Raw genomic sequence first — 22,168 nt, 5'->3', positions numbered from 1 at the left:
ATATATATATATATATATATATATATATATATATATATATATGTATGTTTTTGCACCGCTACATCGCCATGAACACATATGTGTATGAAATTTGCATGCACAAGACACACAAACGTGTACGTTGCAGAGAAAGTCTTTCCTGAAGAATATTTTGTCCTATTACTGCATTGATTACTTGGGGATTTAAGTGCATCCCACTCCTGTTTTCTTAGAAGGTCAGAACTTACATTAAAAATATTTTTATTTTTATTTTTTTTGTACTGGGGATTGAATCCAGGGGCGCTTAACCCCTGAGTCACATGCCCAGCCCTTTTTATATTTTATTTTGAGACAGGGTCTCACTAAGTTGCTTAAGGCCTCACTAAGTTGCTGAGGATGACTTTGAACATGGAGTTCTCCTGCCTCAGCCTCCTGAGCTGCTGGGATTACAGGAATGTGCACCATGCCCGGCTCAATCTTTTTTTGTCTGTACATAATAATTATGCAGAGTGGTGGGTTTCATCATGGCACATTCATACATACACAAAACTGTACTTTGTTCAACTTTACTCTGCAGTACCTCCCTTCCTCCCTCCCACTGATGCCTTCCTTCTTTCTCCCTTCTGCTTTCATGGTGTTCCGTTTTTCCTCAAATTATTTTTCCCTCTAGCTTCTGCATATGAGGAAAAACATAATGACACTTTTATGGGTTTGAGTTATTTTGTTAAAATATTTCAATCTTATAGTTTTCTACATTTTGTTGAGAACAAGGGAAGATTAAGAAAAGGGAGACCGTTTCAATCATGTATGTGAAAACCTTTTTTCATAGCCCCCATCTTGCTGAAATCCATGGATCTGTTTATTTTTGGCTTCTGACAAAGTGTACAAATTCTTGCTTGGAGACTGAGAGTAGCTCTCATAGTTTATTGACTCAGTCAACAAGCATCAGGGAATCTTCTGAGCCCTGGGCCCTGCAGATGCAGGAGGGCACAAAGTGCATGATTTGCTTGCAGCTACCAGTTTGAGAGAGGTGGAGCAGTTACCTAAGAGACAGCCTCATTTGTGCTAAAGTAAAGTGACTGTGGGAGTGAAGGGAAAGTCCAACTAAGGCTGCCTGGCCGAACAAAAAGAAGTAGACTCTGTACATTAAACTTTGCTCCTGTTTATTACACACCAACTTAGAAACTGGGGCACCAGCATCCACTGATTAGGAAAAAATTTACTCCCAAATTTGAAAGTAGCATCAAATATAAGAATCATGGTTAATTGTTTTCCTCAAATCCTCTCCTCCTAGGGGTTAAGCTCTGGTTCAGCCTTGAACACCCAGGTGCCCAGGAGGAGAATATGGGATTCAGGGGAATTGATGGGAATTGATGGGTTTGGCACCTGCATTTACATAGTGTCACCGTGTCTCCAGCACTGGTGTCAGGTTTCTTTTAATAAGTGCCCATTAGGCTTTAGCCCACGGAGCTGCCATCTTTTCCTAGACATGGGCAAGGCGTAGAAAAGGTCTGAAGCAGAGTCCTGAAACATGGCTGCATATTCGAATTACCTGAGAGTTGTAAGTCCTAATGTGCAGGCTGCTCCCAGACCATGCCAGGATGTCTGAGGGCAGGACCCAGACAGCTGCAGTTTTGAAGCTCCTCAGTTAATTCCCATGTGCAGCAGTGTTTGAAATGACTGCTTCAAGTCAGTGGGTCACAATTAGCCAGAGGACTTTTGAAGAACAGACCACATTTGGTGCACCAGGGGAGCTGGAGAATTTGCATTTCTAACAAGATCCCAGGTGATGCTAATGTTGTGCTGGCCTGGGGACCATTTAGAAGTAGTGCTTTAAGCAATGAATAGGATTGGTTGTTGGAGAATAATGGTTCTTATTTCCTCATTAAATCTGTTCACTGTGTTTTGACGAACAGGAGTGGAGATCTCAGTCTGGAGATGTCACTAGTGTGACATGCTTTGAAGACATCTTGGAATAACACACAGCGCATATTCAGAATGCTCTTGTACTCTCTGGGGAAACATGCTATTTTTCTGGATTTCTCTCTCTTTCCTCCCTTCTTCTTTCTTTTTATTTCTTTCTTTTGAAAGGCTCGAGATGAAGATTTTAAAATAATAAAGGACACCTAAGGGAATCAGGTACAATCAAAATGATTTTCATTCTGGAGAAAACCTGACATTTGAAAATACAGATTTTGCAAAAAGCAATTTATTTATTTTTTATTTTATATTTATTTTTTAGTTTTCGGTGGACACAACATCTTTATTTGTATGTGGTGCTGAGGATCGAACCCAGTGCTGTGCACATGCCAGGCGAGCGCGCTACAGCTTGAGCCACATCCCCAGCCCTACAAAAAGCAATTTAAAATGATATAGATAGTTCTTTTTTTTACTTTAAAAAATTTATTTATTTGTTTGTTCTGATTTGTTATATATGACAGCAGAATGCACTTCTATTCACAGTACACAAATGGAGCACATTTTTTCAGTGTTCTGGTTGTATACAAAGTACAGTCACACCATTTGTGTTTTCATACATGTACCTAGGGTAATGATGTCCATCTCATTCCACCATCTTTCCTATACCCATGCCCACTCCTTTCCCTCTCTCCCCTTTGCCCTATCCAAAGGTCCTCCGTTCCTCCCATGCTCCCCTGACACCCCCCCCCCCCTATTATGGTTCAGCGTCCACTTATCAGAGAAAACATTTGGCCTTTAGTTTTTTGGGATTGGCTTACTTCATTTAGCATGATATTCTCCAACTTCATTCATTTACCTGCAAATGCCATGATTTTTATTCTCTTTTAATGGTGAGTAATATTCCATTGTGTATATATATCACAGTTTCTTTATCCATTCATGTATTTTTCTGATGGAATAGTCTTATAATCATATAGAAAAACCTTGTAGCTAATAGTCCAAAGAACTACTCCACAAGGATAGTAGTGAATCGAAAACTAATATTAAACAGAACATAAATAAATATGTTTGAACTGTGCATATTGACACCAGCAAATAGGATCATGCCCAGAGCACCCCTATCTCCTTCATCCCACCCCCTGTTTTAAAACAGATGCCCAGGTTTTTACAGCCTATTCTAAATGCCCTTTCAGAAGCTTTGTGTTCAACAGAGGAAATAATCTTCTCACTGGCCATGTACACTTAGCAGGTCTCTTTATAAACCCCATTTAATGACTAACATTTCCCTAATAGCTGTGGAATCCCAGGAAGCAAATTGCAATGCATGTCACATTCACTAACGGAGAACTATAGGTGTTGGGGGTTAGATTCTAATATGTGCTTTAGAGGGAAAGGTAAATCAGTTAGTGTTTATAGAAATAAGTGGGTGAGCGGGTGCATCGACTGAGTTTTGAGTCCATGTCCTCTGAAAAACAGTTTTTTTTTTAATAAAGAAAGGACTTAATTATTTTAGAATAATTTTAGACCAACAAAATCAAGAGGAAGATTTAGAGATTTTCATCTACCCCCAGATACCTTACGCATACATGGTCTCTCACATTATTAACATCCCCCACCACAGTGGTGCATTTTTTTTTTTTTACCACCCATGAACCTACACTGACACCTCATCATCAAACCCTTAGTCCAGAGTTTGCATTAGGGTTCACTCTTCGTGTTGTGACTTCTAGGGGTTCAGACAAACGAGTGTGACATGTATAGATCATTGTGGTACCAGGATATTTTCACTGTGCTCAATACCCTCTGTGTTCTGCCTATTCATCCCTTTTCCCCTCAATTCCCAGCAACTGCTACTCTTTTTACTGTCTCTATAGTTTTATTTTGTTCAGAATATTGTATGGTTGGGATCCTACAGGGTGTAGCCATTTCAGATGGGCTTTATTTGCTTAGTAACGCACTGTGTTTCTTCCATGTCTTTTTATTGCTTGATAGCTCATTTATTTTTTATACTGAATAATATTGCACTGTCTAAATGTGCTTCCTTTTCATTTTCAAATCCCCTCACTTCACTTTCTTTATGAAATCCAAGAATACTACATCATTCCTTGCTGTATGCAGTCATACTTTTATGATATAAAGTGATCCAGAATTTGTAGAGGGAAACTTGTTTAAGAAGGAGGAAACACAATGGGGCAGGAAAATAGGCCTTGGAGTTGCCTCTGAGCAGCTTTGTGGCCTTGGCACGTGAATGGATGTGAGTTCACGAGGCCACGTGGCTACTAAGTGGGAGTTACAGAGAAGTGGTTCCTGCTACCAAGCAGATTCTCCGTCTGTGTCGATGGTGGTTCTGTCACTGCTCATTCCTTGAAGTGTTTATTTCATTTAGTAAATATTTCCTTAGAGCCTTTTCTCTGCATGTTTGGGAATGCAGAGTGTGTAAGGCTGTGACAGTGTAAGAGAAAGAGCTACTCTGACACTCTAACTATAACACGATTGGGCCTGCCTAAGAGGGAGTGGATGGGTACAGTGTTTCCTGGGGGCAATTAGCCCCTGACCAAGTTGAGGAGGTGGGAGGAGCCACTTCGTGGGTTTTCTCAGAGATCATGACTTGGTGTTACTTTCCATCTGATGTCTAAAGATAGTTCTTTCTTACATTTTTGTCTAATTTCTCATTTGTAAAGATATTTATTGTGGGCTGGGGATGTGGCTCAAATGGTAGCACGCTCGCCTGGCATGCATGCGGCCCGGGTTCGATCCTCAGCACCACATACAAACAAAGATGTTGTGTCCGCCGAGAACTAAAATAAATGAATATTAAAAAAAAAAAAAGAGTAAAAAACATATTTTTTTTAAAAGAAAGATATTTATTGTGGTATTGTTTAATTTTTTATTTGTTTGCAACGTGGGGGTAACCATGGAGTCTCTGAATGCCCAGAAAAAGTATTTTAAGTACTTCAACTTAATTTTTGAACTATTAACATTTTTTCCCTGTGGTATATTCTCCAAACTATATAAGTTGGGGTATTTTACAAATAGATCTTGGAGATTGTGAGACTCACACAGATTATTCCATTTGCTTGAAGTTAGAAGGTGACTCACTCCTGGGCAGTGCCGGTCACCTGGATTCACAGTTCAAGTGCACATAATACATATGCTTCTCAGGGACCAGGTAGTCTCTGTTTTGCTCCTTTAATAACATCCCTTTGGGGCTGGGGTTGTGGCTCAGTGGTAGAGTGCTTGCCTAGCATGCATGAGGCACTGGGTTTGATCCTCGGCACCACATAAAAATAAAATAAAGATATTGTGTCCACCTAAAACTTAAGAATAAATATTAAAAAAATCTCTTAGCAGAATGCTCCCCTTCTATAATTATTTAATTAACGGATATTTGATAGATCTTGGTAGGTTCTGATCTTCATAAAGTCAGCAGTTTATGCTGCAATTTAAATGATGCCTGCCATTTTTACTTATTTAACATATGCTGGGAAGAAAAGTTTAAAAATGCTTAATTAAAGAGAATCATTAACATTCTTAGACTGGTTGAAAAATTTATTATAACATTAGCAAAGCCATAGTCAGTGGGAAAAGAGTAAGTTCAATAACTATTTATTGAGCACTGACCGTGTTCCATATATTTTTTGCTGGGCTTGAGATGGATCTGTGAACATCAGTAGCAACAGCAACAATGAACACAAAGGTCCTCCCTGAGAATCCCAGGAAAGGCTTCTCTATTTATAGAAATGAACAGTAGATATAATAAGTTATGTGACATTAATAAGGAAAGCCCATGTTATTTTATAAAGTGGTTCATGAGAGTGACATTCTATGGAAAAGGTCCTGGGGATGGGAAGGCCTGGGATGGTGAGAAGGTTGCAGTTTTAAATAGGGCCATCAGAGTAAGTGGCCCTCATTGAGGAGGTGAGGGAATTAACCATGCTCAGTCATAGTGTTCCCAACACCCAGGCTGTGCTGGGAGTGTGCCCCTAGCACTCCAGGAAAGGCTGGAGAGGGAACATGGGAGAGGGGAGAAAGAAGGAGGCTGGGCAGGAACAAGTAGAGAGATCACATCTGGTGTGGAAACTGAAAAAAATAATCAGTTGAAACTTCTATCACAGAGTTGTCACCAGTAGGTAAGTAAGTACTGTTTTCTGCTTGTAGTTTTCTATAGCAAATACTTAGTTTCACTATCACAAGTCAACCATCCTTAGAATTATTAATTCAGATTTTGAATAACAAGGGGAGGACCCTTGACCTTCTTATTAAATAGGCATACTTAGAAGCCTAACTTTACAATAACTAGGTTGAGTATAAGCATTGATTGAAAATAAAAACTGTGGAAATTGTCATACAAATATTTTCAAACTGTCTTTCTTACCTAATTAAACAAGTGTTAATGACTCAACTCATCTTTGTATTTTCAAAAGTATATGATGGCTTTTAATAACTTTTTAAAGATTTTTATTAATTTCTATGTAACATATAAACTTCCAATAAAAATCTCACCATGTCAGAATTAAAGAATTTAGGGCTTGCAGACATTTATTTTTATATTTCCTGACTTCTCAGCAAACATGAAGGAGGGTGCAGAAAAAGATAAGTCAAATGAAAGGCTAAGGACACAAGAAATAGAAGCCACCATTCCTGATATAAAGAAGACAAAATGTATCATTTGTAACAAGAAAGTACACAGAGTACATAGCTCTTTTAAAAAAGACAGATATTTGAATTTTCAGCAGTGTGACATGGAGTTTATGCAAATGAGCTCTCTTATAAATACTTATAATAGTGAAGATGAGCGCAGAAGACTGTAATCACCAGTACTTAAAACAAAAATGGAAATCAAAAGAATAGCAAGGAGCAGCTGCAGCTGTTGGAGCCTGCGTACCCAGTGGCCAAGGTGTGATCACAGGTGCACATGAACAAAAACAGCTAGAACTGAGGTCATACGTGCATCTCTGAGCTCACCATGTTGCCCTGGCTTGTTGAACTCAAAACCTCCCTCCATTTTCCTTGAGCAGTGATGGGAAGTCTGCTACTACCCAGAGTTTGGATGGGGAAAAAAGTCAGTCAGGAGAAATTTGGTCCCTCTTTGATGTAAACATAATGCTCTTTTCATAACACAAGGTACAGGAAACCCTGGTATATTCAGTCACTACTGAAGACAAACTCAAATAAAAAACCTTTCTACAATGTATACATGTATTGAAAATTCATATTGTATCTCATAAAATGGATAACTGTTACTTGCCAATTAAAAGTAAAATTAAAAAATCAAGTTAAGAAATCAGTCAATGCCACAAACTTGAATGTTAACTCTGTAAGAGTTGTAATAATTTGATTTGATCAAAAAATTGAAAATTATAAAAAAAGAAAAAGATGTCAAGTGAAACAAAATATTATGAAAAAGAACAAGAGAAATTAGAAAATAGTTAAAGTCCTAGAAATGAAAAATAGAATCACCACAATTAAATGTTCTTTAGTTGAACAAATAGCAAACAGATAGAGTTTTGTGCTAGTGGATATATTTGAAGAAACTATTCAAAATACACCATAAGGAATAGTGAAGAGATAAACAAGCAGAAACAGAGCACAGAGGGTAGAATGTGCACAATGTCTGTGGGGTTGGGCATCTGGCCAACACAATAGAGAATCAGTTGTCCTGGTTTGTCACAGTGTATTAGCTTCCTGTTGCTGCTGTAATGAAGTACCAGTTTTATTGGTTTATTTGTTCATCATTGTATTAACATTCCACTGTCTTAATACTGTAATAAATCTTGTTAGTTGGTGGTATAGAAACTCCAAATTCATTCTTCAAATTTGTGTTGGTTATTCCAAGTTTTTTTTCCACTTCCATATAAAAATTGGAACTAGCTTATTGATTTCAACAAAACACCTGGTGGAGATTGGGATAGCAATATATAAGTAGATTTGGGGAGAATCAACATCTTAAGAATTTAAGTCTTTTAATTCATGGACATGATATATACCATATTTATTTAGGTATTCTCTAATATTTCTCAGTAAAGCTTTTTATGTTTCAGAATGTCAGTACAGCATGGTTCAACAGCTTGCTCCTATATATGTGATTTTTTTGGTACTTTATATATGGGGTTGACTTATATTCCTTTTTTGCTAATTTATATATATAATATATGTCAGTATATTACATATATACATTTATATATTGAACTTGTGTCTAGCAGTCTTAGAAATTCACTTCTTAATCTTGATAGTTTGAATTGTTTTGGCATTTCTATGTATGTATGTGTGTTCTGTCATCTGTGAGTAATATCATGATTACTTATTTTGAAACATTATTTATGCATTATTTTTACCTTATTGCATTGGCTAGAAACTCCTATATTATTTTTATTTGAGATGCACATTTCTGTGTTGTCCCTGGCCCTTAGGAAGAGAACTTTCAGTATTTTTCTCCATTATGTATGTTGTTGTCAACAGGCTTTTCATACATACCAGATCAAAATTCCTTCCTAGTTTTCATTTGCTAAGAATTATTTTTTAAACCTGAAAGAATGTTGAGTTGATCAAATGTCTTTTACATGTTTTTTTCTCATTTATTCTGTTAATGTGTTAGAAATAACCCACAGATTGACAATAGTATGATAATTAAGGAAATCAGAATGTGGACTATATAATTAAATCAATCTTAAATTTCTTCATTATTATAAAGTAATTCTAATTATGTAGGAGCATGTCTTATAATTTAGGACATTAGAGAGGCCTATAAATTTTGTCTAAAAATTTTCCTTTAAAGGATTCTTCAAAAATAGTGTTGAAATACATAAAAACACAAGTAAAATGTATCTGTTTATCATCTTCTATCTACAAATGTAGCAAACTGCTGATAGTTGGTGAATCTATACTGTTACTATAGGTTTGAATTCTTCCAAATAAAAAAGTTTGGGGAAAGAAAAATAAGGAGGATTTGTATATTAATTTAATGTTGAATTCTTTGCCCAAATGACTGCATTTTCCATTGCCAGTGTAATATTTATAAAGCCATTTATATATTAAACCCAAGAAAATCTCAATAAATGTTAAAACTTAAATTAAAAAGATAATTATTTTACCATAGGAAATGAACTATAGCTAAATTTAATCACAATGTTTAACTAAAAATCCAATCATTTTTGGATTAAAGTTTACATGAAAAATCTAATTATTATTTAGAAATTAGCAGCAAAGACAACCATATCACAACATATCAATTCTGCACAAATCAATAGATAAAGAATCACATCTTAAATATTCTATTTTTATATAAGAAAGAATAAATAACAAACTTGTTAAAAATATTCTATGACAACCACATTACCTTTTAGCTTTGGTTACTTTCGATTGAGATTTTCCTAAGTATTTCTATTCTACAAGATATTTATACATTCTGTAGACATTATGTTTTTCAATTTTTTAACATTATGAATAATGCAGAGCAAGAATATTGGTTGATGTGTACTTTATGTATTACCTAGAATACATAAAGAACGTTTATAGTTCAACAACATAGACAAACAACCCAATTAAAAAATGGACAAAGGACTTCAGCAAATATTTCTTCCAAAGAAGATATGCAAATGACCAAACATTTGATAAGATGCAGACTATCATAAGTCACAAGGGAAATGCAGATCAAAACCACAATAATATGCCACTTAACACTCACAAGGTTGGCTATAAAAATTATAATTTTTAAAAGGAAATAATAAGCTAGGCATATGACTGTAGTTCCAACTGTTTGGGAGGCTCAGGTGGGAGGACTGCTTATGCCCAGGAGTTCAAGGCCAGCCTGGGCAACACAGCAAGATCCCATCTCAAAACCCAAAATAAGGAGTGTTGGTGAGGAATGTGAGAAGCTGGAACCCTCATTCACTGGGTGGGAATGTGAAGTGGTACAGTCACTGTGGATACGGCTGGCATTTCTTTAATAAGCTAGAATTATCACATGACCTAGCAGTTCCATTTCCAGGTATATTCCCCAAAGAATTGAAGGCAGGTGTTCAAACAAAGGTTGTACATGATGTTTACAGCAGCATTATTTACAATAGCCAAAAGGTGAAAATAACCCAAATGTCCATCAACAAACCAATAAATAACAACAGTAAAAGAACACGTAAGGGGATATTATTCATGTGGTATGATTCCATTTACATAAAATATCCAGAATAGGCAAATCTGTAGAGACAGAAAATAAATTGGTGGTGCTTTGTGGTTGGGAGAAAGTGCAAAGGACAATACCCAAAGGGTGTAAGTTTCTTTATAAGTTAACAAAAATGTTCTAAAATTGTGACGATGGTTGCACATACCTGTCACTATACTAAAAACCACTGAATTGTATGCTTTAAGTGGGTGAATTATATGGTGTATAAATTAAATCTCGATAAAGCTATTTTAAAAAGCAAAAAAAAATGGTTGAAAATTAATTAGAAATAAAAAGGTCAAAATGTAGAAAAAATTTCTGATAATCTAAGTGAAGTTCAGCATTAAAGAATTGCAAATGAAATTATTTCCAGGAATGAATCATGCTCATGCAAAAAATAGTTTCTGGGATATTTACTGCACCAATGTTCATAATAATGAAAAGTGGAAACAATTTAAGTATTTAATAATGGAATATTTTGGAACACCGGCTCAGATCTTCTGAAGGTTGTTGAATAATACACAAAGAAATTTTAGGAATCATGTCTTACCTCTGAGAAATTTACTTTTCTTTGCTGAACTGTCTTCTATTAGGCATTAGCTCAGTTCCTTATCAGAGGTAGGCTTGAAGCTCAGTGTATAAACATTTTATTTTGGGGAGAGAAACATTGAATGGAGAAAAGGTCATAAAAATATTCCTTTTAAAATAAATTAAAATGTAAATGTTGAAGATAGGAATTGAATATGATTTGCTAATCACAGTCATTAATTCCTCTGTTTGAACTGAGCTATTACCCAATATTAGATGCAGGACAGGAGGAGTATTATATATTGCTACACAGGTGACCCTCAGCTAGCTTATGTGATTGCTGTTCTAGTTTAATAATAATAATAATAATAATCATCATAATAATAATAAGCCTATAACAAATACATTATGTATTAGGTTTGAGTCTATTTCTTAGCAGTTCTAGGTGACTAAGAGCACTATCTTGGCCAAATGTAAATACAAAAGTTTCAGTGACAAATACTATTGATGAGAAAGTTATACACAGTAGCACAATTTTAGAAAAGGTCATAAAGAGCTCTCCTAGGAAATAAAAGAAATGATCCAGAACAAATCATCCTGTTTGGCTTACCCTCAATAGAACCCAGTTACAATTGTCATTAAGTTCAGCAATGAAAGGCCCCCCCCCCCCCAATAAAATCACAAAGCCTGATGTTCATGAGAGACAAGCTGTTCTTTCATTCAGTATTGTTTATTGATCTTCTACTGTGTGGTGCTGGTGAATCACAGAATCCTCTCCTCCTTTAACTGGTAGTATCCCTCACTGTGCCTTCATCCAGCCTCCTCCCCTTCACTCACAATAGCCCTGGACCTGTACATTGTGGTGCTTTCCCTGCCCATCAGCACTAGCATAGTTGGTTAGAGTAGCCGGCCTCTTGGTGAGTTGACTCCATCCCCCAACCACACAGGGAGATTTAGAGGTAGATAAGGACCTGAAACTTGACCAATGAGAATCCTCAGATTTAATGGTCTACCACTTGGAGAGAGAGGGAATCATCATTCAAGACTCTGGATCTAGCTGTGCGTGGAGCCAGAGGCACTATTGATTTCTCAATCCTGTATTCTTTTTTTTTTTTTTTTTTTGGTATCAGGGATTGAACTCAGGAGCCCTCGACCTTTGAGGCACATCCCCAGCCCTGTTTTCTATTTTATTTAGGGACAGGGTCTCACTGAGTTGCTTAGTGCCTCACTTTTTGCTGAGGCTGACTTTGAACTTGTGCTTCTCCTGGCTCAGCCTCCCCAGCCCCTGGGATATTATAGGCATGGGCCACTGAGCCTGGCTTTAATCCTGTATTCTGTTTTTTTTTTTTAGTTGTAGGTAAAAATAAATGCCTTTATTTTTTTATGTGGTGCTGAGGATCGAACCCAGTGCCTCACCCATGCTAGGCGAGCACTCTATCACTGAGCCACAACCCCAGTCCCCTCAATTTATAATCTGGGTTCCATTGGGTTTCTGTCACTTGAAACAGAAAGATTGCTGACAAGTAATTCATCATGAGTCAGGCACTGTTTTAGATAGTTTCTAGAGAAATAATGATAAACAAGACTCGGAATTTACTGATGCAGCTTTTTGATAGGTGTCTATGGGTCAGATGCCCTAGGTATTGTAGTTAGACCACAATATGGGAAGACCATAGTCTGGAATGAAGGTTCTTTTTTCTTGGCAGTACTGGGATGGAGCCCAGGGCCTCCTGCCTGCTAAGTGAGCCCTCTGCCACAAAGCTACATCCCCAGCCTCCCATGGAGATCCTTCATGATGTCGATTCCTCCCCAGTTCACTTGGACTGCTGAATCTGAATTGGTGAGGTAAGTCTCCACTCAATACATGCTTCCTTTGCCTGTTTCAGCTGGATCATAAACCACTTTTAGAAACTTCTAGTGCCCTTGCCGTAAGGATGTCAACATAGAAAACCATCTGTGACCAAGAATCTGAAGAAGTATGGTGAGTTGATGAAAACATAATCATCACAGGCAAAACCTGGTGGAGGTGGTGAGTGGCAAATTGGATTCTAGTGGAAAATCTTAACAGGACTTAGAAGAGGATGAAGCAGTTAGAAAGATGAAAGTAAAGAGAAGAGGGCGAGGCATCCCTAGAGGCTCAACCTAGTTATAATCAGAATCTCAGAAGGAAAACAAGCAGGTGGAGGGATCAGAAGCAATAATCAGAGAAATAACAGAAGAAACATCATTGACCTGGAAAAGATATTTGTCTAGTGATAAAAATGCTCACCTAGCGCATGGTGAAATTAAAACATATTAACCAACATCCAGAACGGTGAATCCTAAGGTGCTTTCCACAAAGCATTCTTACTTTATCCTGGTTTAAAAAATAGTTTTTTGGGCTGGGGATGTGGCTCAAGTGGTAACACGCTCCCCTGGCATGCGTGGGGCGCTGGGTTCGATCCTCAGCACCACATAAAAATAAAATAAAGATGTTGTGTCCACCGAAAAAATTTAAAAAATTTTCTCTCTCTCTCTCTCTAAAAAAATAATAGTTTTGTGTTCCAGTTAGTGTGGGAAATTTTGCATAGTACAAAGTCTTCTGAAAGATTCACATTGTACATTGGGTAGTTAAATGAAGTAATAGCAGGAAAACAAAACAAGTCTAACTTACTTTAACCTAGTATTTCTTTAATTTGAATGAATAATTAAAAATTTTCTTTTGGATAGTGCTAGGGATTGAACCCAGGGCCTTGCACATGCTCGGCAAACACTTTCCCACCAAGACACCTCTCTAGCCCAAAATATAAGCACTTTTTAATGATAATACTATTAGTGTATGTTGGAATAGGGTTCCACAGAAAGTATTTTGTTGAAACAATGACTGATATCATGATTAAATTTTAATATGCCCATATATTTATTTATTGTCTATACATTTACATTTTAATCTATATGCCTGTCTATATGCAGATCTAATTGACATTTGCCTATATTTTTCTACTCAAGCATCCAGGCAGGGTTTTTTTTTTTGTTTGTTTGTTTTGTTTTAATGTTGTAGAGTTCAGACACATTTCTTGAATGTTGAATTGTTAGAGTCTGTAAATAAGTCAAAATAACACCTGGCATTTTGCCAGGGGAATGTTAGAGTTCGTAAACAAGTCTGGATGGTGCCTGGCAAATGCCAGAGGGAGTGGTTTGAGAAGTAACAAAAGCGAGCCATTAAGTGTGGAGATTCCTTATTGGTTGACTGATGTATCTAGTTTATGCTAATTAGATAAGCTCTGTGGAATGTATAAATACTGCTCCTGTCCTGCAATAAACGGCTCCTACTCCTGCTGTATCAATGTACGCAAGTTATTCGTCACCCCCCTGATTATTCTGCTGCAGCCGGACTGCGGCATTGAATAAATGAAACAAAATGCCGCCTGGCACTGGAATTTTGTCTACAGTCCATAAAAACAAAAAGCTGGCTAAACTGAGTCATTTTTATATCATAGAAGTTCAGCATGTGTGCCATTCGTATTTCCTACCTGATAGATGGGTTCCACTTTTTACTTAAGATCCGTGAGTTCTAACTCAGAGAAATTATTCAAGAAATGAAAAAATCCTCGTGTAAGTGTAATGGCAGTAAATACTGAAACCAAGTAACCAGGCTGGGTCTAAATTATTATTGCAGGTATAGTTACAAAATAATGCAACATATAACTCTGAACTCTTAGTTCTTGGGTACTAGGGATTGAACTCAGGGTGATCTACCATTGAGCCCCATCCCCAGATCTTTTTATTGTATTGTTTTAAATTCTGAGATAAGGTCTCACTAAATTTCCCAGGCTGGCTTTGAACTTGCAATCCTCCTATTTCAGCCTCCAAGTGGTTGGAGTTATAGGCGTGTGCCACTGTGCCCAGCTGAACTCCTAAATTATGAGATTATTAAACCTCAGATTATTTAAGTGGACAGTAGGAGTTGTGGAATGATGATTGCAAGGAAAATCAAAATGTGCTGAATTTTTTCAGAAATCTTTTTTTTTATTTTTAATATTTTTTATTTTTCAGTTTTTGGTGGACACAACATCTTTATTTTATTTTTATGTGGTGCTGAGGATAGAACCCAGTGCCCCGTGCATGCCAGGTGAGCGGGTTACCGCTTGAGCCACATCCCCAGCCCCTCAGAAATCTATTGGTGAGATTCAATAGGTGTATTTCTTGATGTGGATCATTGGGAAAACAGTGCTTAAATTTTTACAAATATAAATATTCATAAAGCAAGACATGAAAAAATTATATTTTAAAATAATGAATTTTAAAAAGAAAGAAAAACTATTGTAGAGAAAAGATTGAATGGAGAATTAAGTTGTTATTTCTGGAACTGAAATTATGAGTGATTTTCCCCCTCTTTAAATTTTGCTCTATTTCACTTACTATTGACTTAAATTTACATTACTTCAAAAATTAGTAAAGAAATAGATATAAAAATGCCTTTCAGGCTGGGTGTGGTGTTGCACGCCCATAATCCCAGTTGCTGGGGAGGCTGAAGCAGGAGGATCAAAGCCAGTGTCAGCAAAAGTGAGGCGCTAAGCAACTCAGTGAGACCCTGTCTCTAAATAAAAAATACAAAATAGGGCTGAGGAAGTGGGGGCTCAGTGGTCAAGTGTCCTTGAGTTCAATCCCCAGTACCCACCCCCCCAAAAAAAATAAATAAAAGCCTTTCAGAATTAAAGTCATTAAACTTTCAAACTTATATCAAAGCAATTTATGTCAAGTCTTAAAAAATTTTGGTTCCCTTTAAGCCAATTATTCTACTTCTAGAAATCTCTTCTAATGACTTCATATAAAACAAGGATCAAGAATATATGAGAGGGCTGGGGTTGTGGCTCAGTGGCAGAGCACTTGCCTCACACATGTAAGGCACTGGATTTGATCCTCAGCACCACATAAAAATAAATAACCAAAGTAAGGGTATTAAAAAATAATATACGAGAAAGTTAATTGCATCTTTTTTAAAGAATAAAAAGCATTTTATTCTCAAAATTTCATTACATCTTTTATTTTTTTTGTTTTTACTTTTTGGTACTGGGGAGTGAATCCAGGGGTGTCTAACCACTGAGCTACATCCCAACTTTATTTTTTTGTATTTTATTTAGAGACAGTATCTCACTAAGTTACTTGGGGCCTCACTAAGTTGCTGAGACTGGTTTTGAACTAGAGATCCTCCTGCCTCAGCGTCCAGAGTTGCTGGGATTACAGGTGTGTGCCACCAAGCCTGTCTAAATCTACAAGGATAGTTAGTTACCATATATATGCTAAGAAATATTTTTCAAATGAGTGAGTTAATAAATGACAATGATTAGGTTCCAGCTGACTCATTGTTTTAATTAGCTCCTAATGGATTGGATTTATGATATTTCAGTGCAAATGAACAATAAGCATTTCTTCCAACAGCTTTCCTTTTGTAAGCAATTCCCATGAAAACATTGACTATAAATAAACCTTCCCATAAATGCTTATAAATGAGGAAATGAATATTTTATATCTCACAGAATTTTATACACAATAGTTTTATATTAACATTAAAATGGACTGAGAATGAGTACCACTTTATTTTAATCTTATATTTTAAGAACTGCTGTACAATGGCTGAATTACTCTTAAAATGTCTCGAGACATGTATTATTTAGTGTACTGTGTGAATGAAACCTTGGCACAAGCAATGGTTAGGAAACCAATGTCAGCCTGGGTCCCAGCAGAAGGCAGGACATTCTTCCTGTACCAGATAGAAGCCCAGGAAATAGGGAGTCACAGTGGGAAGGGGATGGAAACCCGGAGCAATCAGAGATTGGCAGGAGTTACCAGGGAGAGAATTAATGATGGATTAAGTTCCAGTAAGGGCAGGAATTCTTATCACTCCAAGTAGGCAGAAAGAAGGAATCTGTTGGTGGAGATAGCAGAGTTTTGATCAAAATAAGTTCCTTTTAGGAAATCAGCCAGAAATGAGATCAGGGAGAAAAAGAAAAAAAAAAAAAAAAAAGACCTTAAATGGAAGACTTGAGAATGTTTTAGGTAATGGAAAGGAGAGCATGTCTAATACCTGAACTGTCCAGGGTTTCAGAGATGTCCGTGGGCCCTAAATAAGAAAAGCATCCTGAGAGTGAGATTCCCACACCAGGTGGTCAGTTTAAGCACCATCAGTGCAGAAGGAAATGCAGATGCTTGCTAGAGCCACGGGATGAAGGCACTGGGATTTTGTCAGGAGCAGGCAGACGGAGGCATGGCAGAATTAGAGCTGCATTCTCCTCCTAACCACAGCCAGCATGGTGATGTGGAGGTTTGTTAAAACAGAGATTGTGGAGTGCCACCTGTTTCTTTTTTTAAAAAGTTATTTTAAGAACTTATTATAATCATCAACACATATTAATTATACGAATCATGGGTTTCATCTGTCCCCAGGATGTCAAGGTTTGGTAGCATTGCCTTCCCTTCCCCTCCCACCACCACCCCTACTTCCCCCTCCCCACCCATTTCCAGGCTCCGATGCTCACTCTTATACTTTTGGAGATTATATATATATATATATATATACTGTCTCTNTATATATATATATATATATATATAAAGTTTCCTCGTAGGAGAGAACGTGCAATATTTGTCTTTTAACGTCTAGCTTATTTTATATAACATGATGTTTTCTAGTTCATCCATTATCCTTAAAATGACAGGATTTCATTCTTCTTATGGCTGAGTAATACTTCATCACCTACATATATAGTATTTTCTTTTTATAATAATTCTTAGCTCTTTACTAGAGGACCATTTCCTTGAATAATCAAATCCCTGATAAAGACAGCATAAAGCAGAAAAATCTATTTGAAAGAGACACAGAAATCTTGATTTTTAGGGAGATTATATAATGGGAAAAATTAAACATGTTTTATGAACTCTTAAGAAGAACAGACCCATATCCAAGAAAACTCAGAATTTTTAAAGTAGAAATCATCAGCTTAGTTTTTCCATCAGTGTATTTTTAAGCTCAAATCCTATAAATTGGTTAATCTAATCTTAATAGCTTAATCATATATAAAATTACATTTTCAAGGGTTCTTTTCCATATGTGTTTTTTTTAAAGAGAGAGAGAGAGAGAGAGAGAGAGAATTTTTAAAATTTTTTTATTTTTTAGTATTCGGCGGACACAACATCTTTGTTTGTATGTGGTGCTGAGGATCCAACCTGGGCCGCATGCATGCCAGGCGAGCGTGCTACCGCTTGAGCCACATCTCCAGCCCTCCATATGTGTTTTACATTTTTAAAAATATACATTCAGGTTTTAATCCTGTTCTTTTTCATTCTAGAACAACAAAACATTCTACCTTAGTACAAAAATTACTCTTCTTCACTTAATAAAAATATATACTTCATATCTCAAACCATAAAAATATTTATACATATATAGATATATAACATATACATGACTATGCATACATATTATTTACTTAAATGTCTGAATGCTCGTATGTATATATAAACCCTCTATTCAAATTTGCTTGCATATTTTTCATGCAGAAGTTATTTATCTTTGCCCTTATTACTTCTAGTAGTTTTTTTTGTTTGTTTGTTTTTAGATTGGTTCTTTTTAGTTATAATACATTGGATTCTCTTTACCCATTCTTCTGTTGATGGGCACCGAGGCTGGTATCTTGGCTGTTGTGAATAGTGCTGCAATAACATAGATATGCAGGTATCTCTTTTGTATGCTGAATTTATTTCCTGTAGATAAATACTCAGGCATGGGATGGCTGGATCACATGGTAGTTCTGTTAGGTTTTTAAGTAGCCTCCATACTGTTTTCTTCAGAGGCTGTACTAATTTACACTTCTATCAATAGTGTTTAAGAATTCTTTTTTCTCTAGAACCTTGCCAGCATTTGTTATCTTTTGTTTTTCTTGATAACAGCCATTCTGACTGAGCTGGGATGGAACCTCCTTGCAGTTTAGATTTGCATTTCTCTTATGGCTAAAAATTTGGAGTTTTTTTTCCATGTATTTATTGGCCATGTGGATTTCTTCTTTTGTGAAGTGTCTATTCAGATTATTTGCTTTTTTTTTCTGTTAAGTTTTGAGTTTTTTAAAATATATTTTGGATATTAATTCTCTGTCAGATGAATAGCTAACAAAGATTTTTCCTGTTCTGTAGATTGTCTCTTTGTTGATTGTTCTCTTTGCTGTGCAGAAGCTTTTTAATAAAGACCTCATATTGAGTCTTTGATCCATTTTGAGTTGATTTTTGTATAAGGTGAGAGTTCAAGTTTCAATCTTCCACATGTGAATATCTAGTTTCCCCAGCACCATTTGTTGAAAAGGCTGTTTTTTCCCTCCAACGTGTTTATTTTAGCACCTTTGCCAAAAGCCATTTTGAATGAAGATGCATGGATTTATTCTTGGGTCTTCTTTTCTGTTGGTCTACAGGTCTGTTTTTATGTCAAGACGGTGCTGTTTTTGTTACTATGGCTCTGTGGCATGTTTTGAAACCAGGTATTGTGATGCCTCCAGCATTGCTCCTTTGCTCATTAAAGGAGCTTTGGCTATTTGACATCTTTTGTGTTTCCATATTAATTTTAAGATTTTTTTTTCCAATTCTGTGAAGAATGTCATTGGTATTTTGATGGGTGTTGCATTGAATCTGTAGGTCAATTTGTGTAACAAGACCATTTTACTAATATTTATTTTTCTTATCTATGACCTTGGAAGGTCTTTCCACACTCCAGTATCTTCTTCAACTTCTTTCTTCAGTGTTTTGAATTTTCATTATAAAGATCTTTCATCCCCTTGGTTAGGGTTATCCCTCAGTTTGCTGATTTTTGTATCTTGATTTTGTATGTTGTTTTTGTAACCTATCATTTTACTGAATTTACTTATCAGTTCTAAAAGTCTTCAGAATTTTCTATGTATAGAATATCATCTGCAAACAAGGATAATTTGACTTCCTTCTTTCCTACTTTTATACCTTTTATTTCTTTCACTTGCCTGATTACTCTGTCTAGAATTTCTAATACTGTATTGAATAAGAGTGGTGAGGGCGGACACCTGTATCTCATTCCTAATTTAAGAGGAAATGCTTTAAGTTTTTCTCCAGTGTGGGGCGGACTTTGGGTCTGTGGTATAGACCCTTACTATGTTGAGGCCTGATCCTATTATACCTAATTTATTCAGGGCTTCTACCATGAAGGGATGTTGAATTTTATCAGAGACTTTTTCTGCATCTGTGGAGATGATTATGTGATTTTTAATCCTTGATTGTATGTATGTGTTACTGATTTTCATATGTTGAGCCTTCTTTGCATCCATGGAATGAAACCAGCTTGATTGTGGTATATGATCTTTTTTTAAAAAATATATTTTAGCTACACATAGATACAATATGTTTATTTATTTTCATGTGGTGCTGAGGATCGAACCCAGTGCCTCACATGTGCAAGGCAAGCGCTCTACTACTGAGCCCCAGCCCCAGCCCAGTATATGATCTTTTTAGTGTGCTGTTGAAATCAATTTACAAGTGTTTTGGTGAATAACGAAGTGTTTTTCAATCTATGTTTATCAGTGACATTGGTCTATAGTTTTTGGTGTGTCCTTGTCAGGTTTTGGTAGCAGGATACTACTGGATTTGTGGAGGAGTTTGGGAAGGTTCCTTCCCTTTCTATCCAAAGGGTAGCTTGAAAAGCATTGGTGTTCTTTAAAAGAGTTCTTTAAAAGGTTCAATAACTTGTATTTCATATGAAAAAATGTTCAACATCTCTCGCAATTAGAGTAATGCAAATCAAAACTATTCTAAGATTTCATCTCATTCCAGTCAGAATGGCAGCTATTAAGAACACAAACAACAATGAGTGTTGGTGAGGATGTGGGGACAAGGACTCACTCATACATTGGTGCAGCCAATATGGAAAGCAGTGTGGAGATTCCTTGGAAAACTTGGAATGGAACCACCTTTTGACTCAGATATCCTACTCCTCGGTTTATACCCAAAGTACTTAAAAGCAGCACACTATAGTGTTGCAGCCACATCAATGTTTATAGCAGCTCAATTCACAATAGCTAAACTATGGAACTAACCTAGATGCCCTTCAACAGATGAATGGATAAAGAAAACGTGGTATATATACACCATGGAATATTACTCAGCCTTAAAGAATGAAATTGTGGCATTTGCAGGTAAATGAATGGGGTTGGAGATATCATGCTAAGCAACATAAGCCAATCCAAAAAAATCAAAGGCCAAATGTTTTCTCTGATAAGTGGATGCTGATCCATAACGCGTGGATGGTGGTGGCAAGGGAAGAACGGAAGAACTTTGGATTGGGCAGAGGGGAGTGGGGGGAAGGAAGGGGGTACAGGAGTAACAAAGATGGTGTAATGAAATGGAATTATTACCCTAGGTACATGTATGATTCCATGAACGGTGTTACTCTGCATTGTGTACAGCCAGAGAAATGAGAAGTTGTGCTCCATTTGTGTACAATGATTTGAAATGCATTTTGCTGTCATGTATAACTAATTAGAACAAATAAAAAAAAAAAGAACTTGTATTTCTAATAAATTCCCGAGTGATACTGGTGTTGTCTGTCTGAGATACACACTGTGAGCACTGCTATGCAGAACAGGCCAGGTTCATGAGGTGATAGGAACAGGGTGAAATGTAAACATATTGGTGCCACTCTGGAAGACCCTGAATTTTGACTGGTATGTGCCATAAAACTGGTGTGCCATTCCAAATAATTTATGTATATACTCTGCTTCAAGGAGGTGAAGCCTAATTCTCCATTATTATTTCTTCTCCTTCTTCTCCTCCTTCCCCCAACCCTTTTTTTTTGTTCTGAGGATGGAACCCAGGGCCTCACACATGCTAGACAACAGCTGTATCATTCAACTACACCCCCAGCTCATTTTATTTTTATTTTGATACCAGGTCTCATTCTGTTGCCAAGGCTGACTTTGAACTTGCAGTGAGTGCTCCTGTCTCAGCCTCCCGAGTAGCTTGAATTATTGCCTGCACCACAACACACAGCTCCTCCTTCTCAAGTGCATGGTGAGTTTCAAAGCATATGGTATGGAAAAAGGAAAAGAAGAGTAACTTTACTGTGGAGAAAGGTGACAGATAGAACCTCAGGCAGGTGATTAAGGTCAATGTCATTTTGTGGTGTAAGTTACGTGGATAGTGAACATTCTTGATATGCTGTGATGAAATTGGCCCTTTATCTATAGTCTTCCTTCCTTAAACACATAACCATAGTCTTATCATGAGAAATTTATCAGACAAATTCCAGTTGAGGGACGTTCTACAATATATCTGACAAGTACTCTGCAAAATGGTCAAGGTCATAAAAATCAAGGAAAATCTGAGATTCTGTAACAGCCAAGAGGAACACGACCATTGAACATAATGTCTTCAGAGGGACAAAGGGAGTTAGGGAAAAACTGAGGAAATCCGTATTAAGGGTAGATTTTTAGTTAATAATGTATCAGTATTGGCTCATTTACTATCATGCTAGGTAAGATGTCAATAATAGGGTAACTGGGTACAGGGTGTATTGAAACTCTAAATATCTTTGCAGTT

This window comes from Marmota marmota, unplaced genomic scaffold (genome assembly GCF_001458135.2).
Source record: "Marmota marmota marmota unplaced genomic scaffold, marMar, whole genome shotgun sequence".
NCBI lineage: Eukaryota > Metazoa > Chordata > Mammalia > Rodentia > Sciuridae > Marmota > Marmota marmota.
This window is presented reverse-complemented; position numbering follows the sequence as displayed.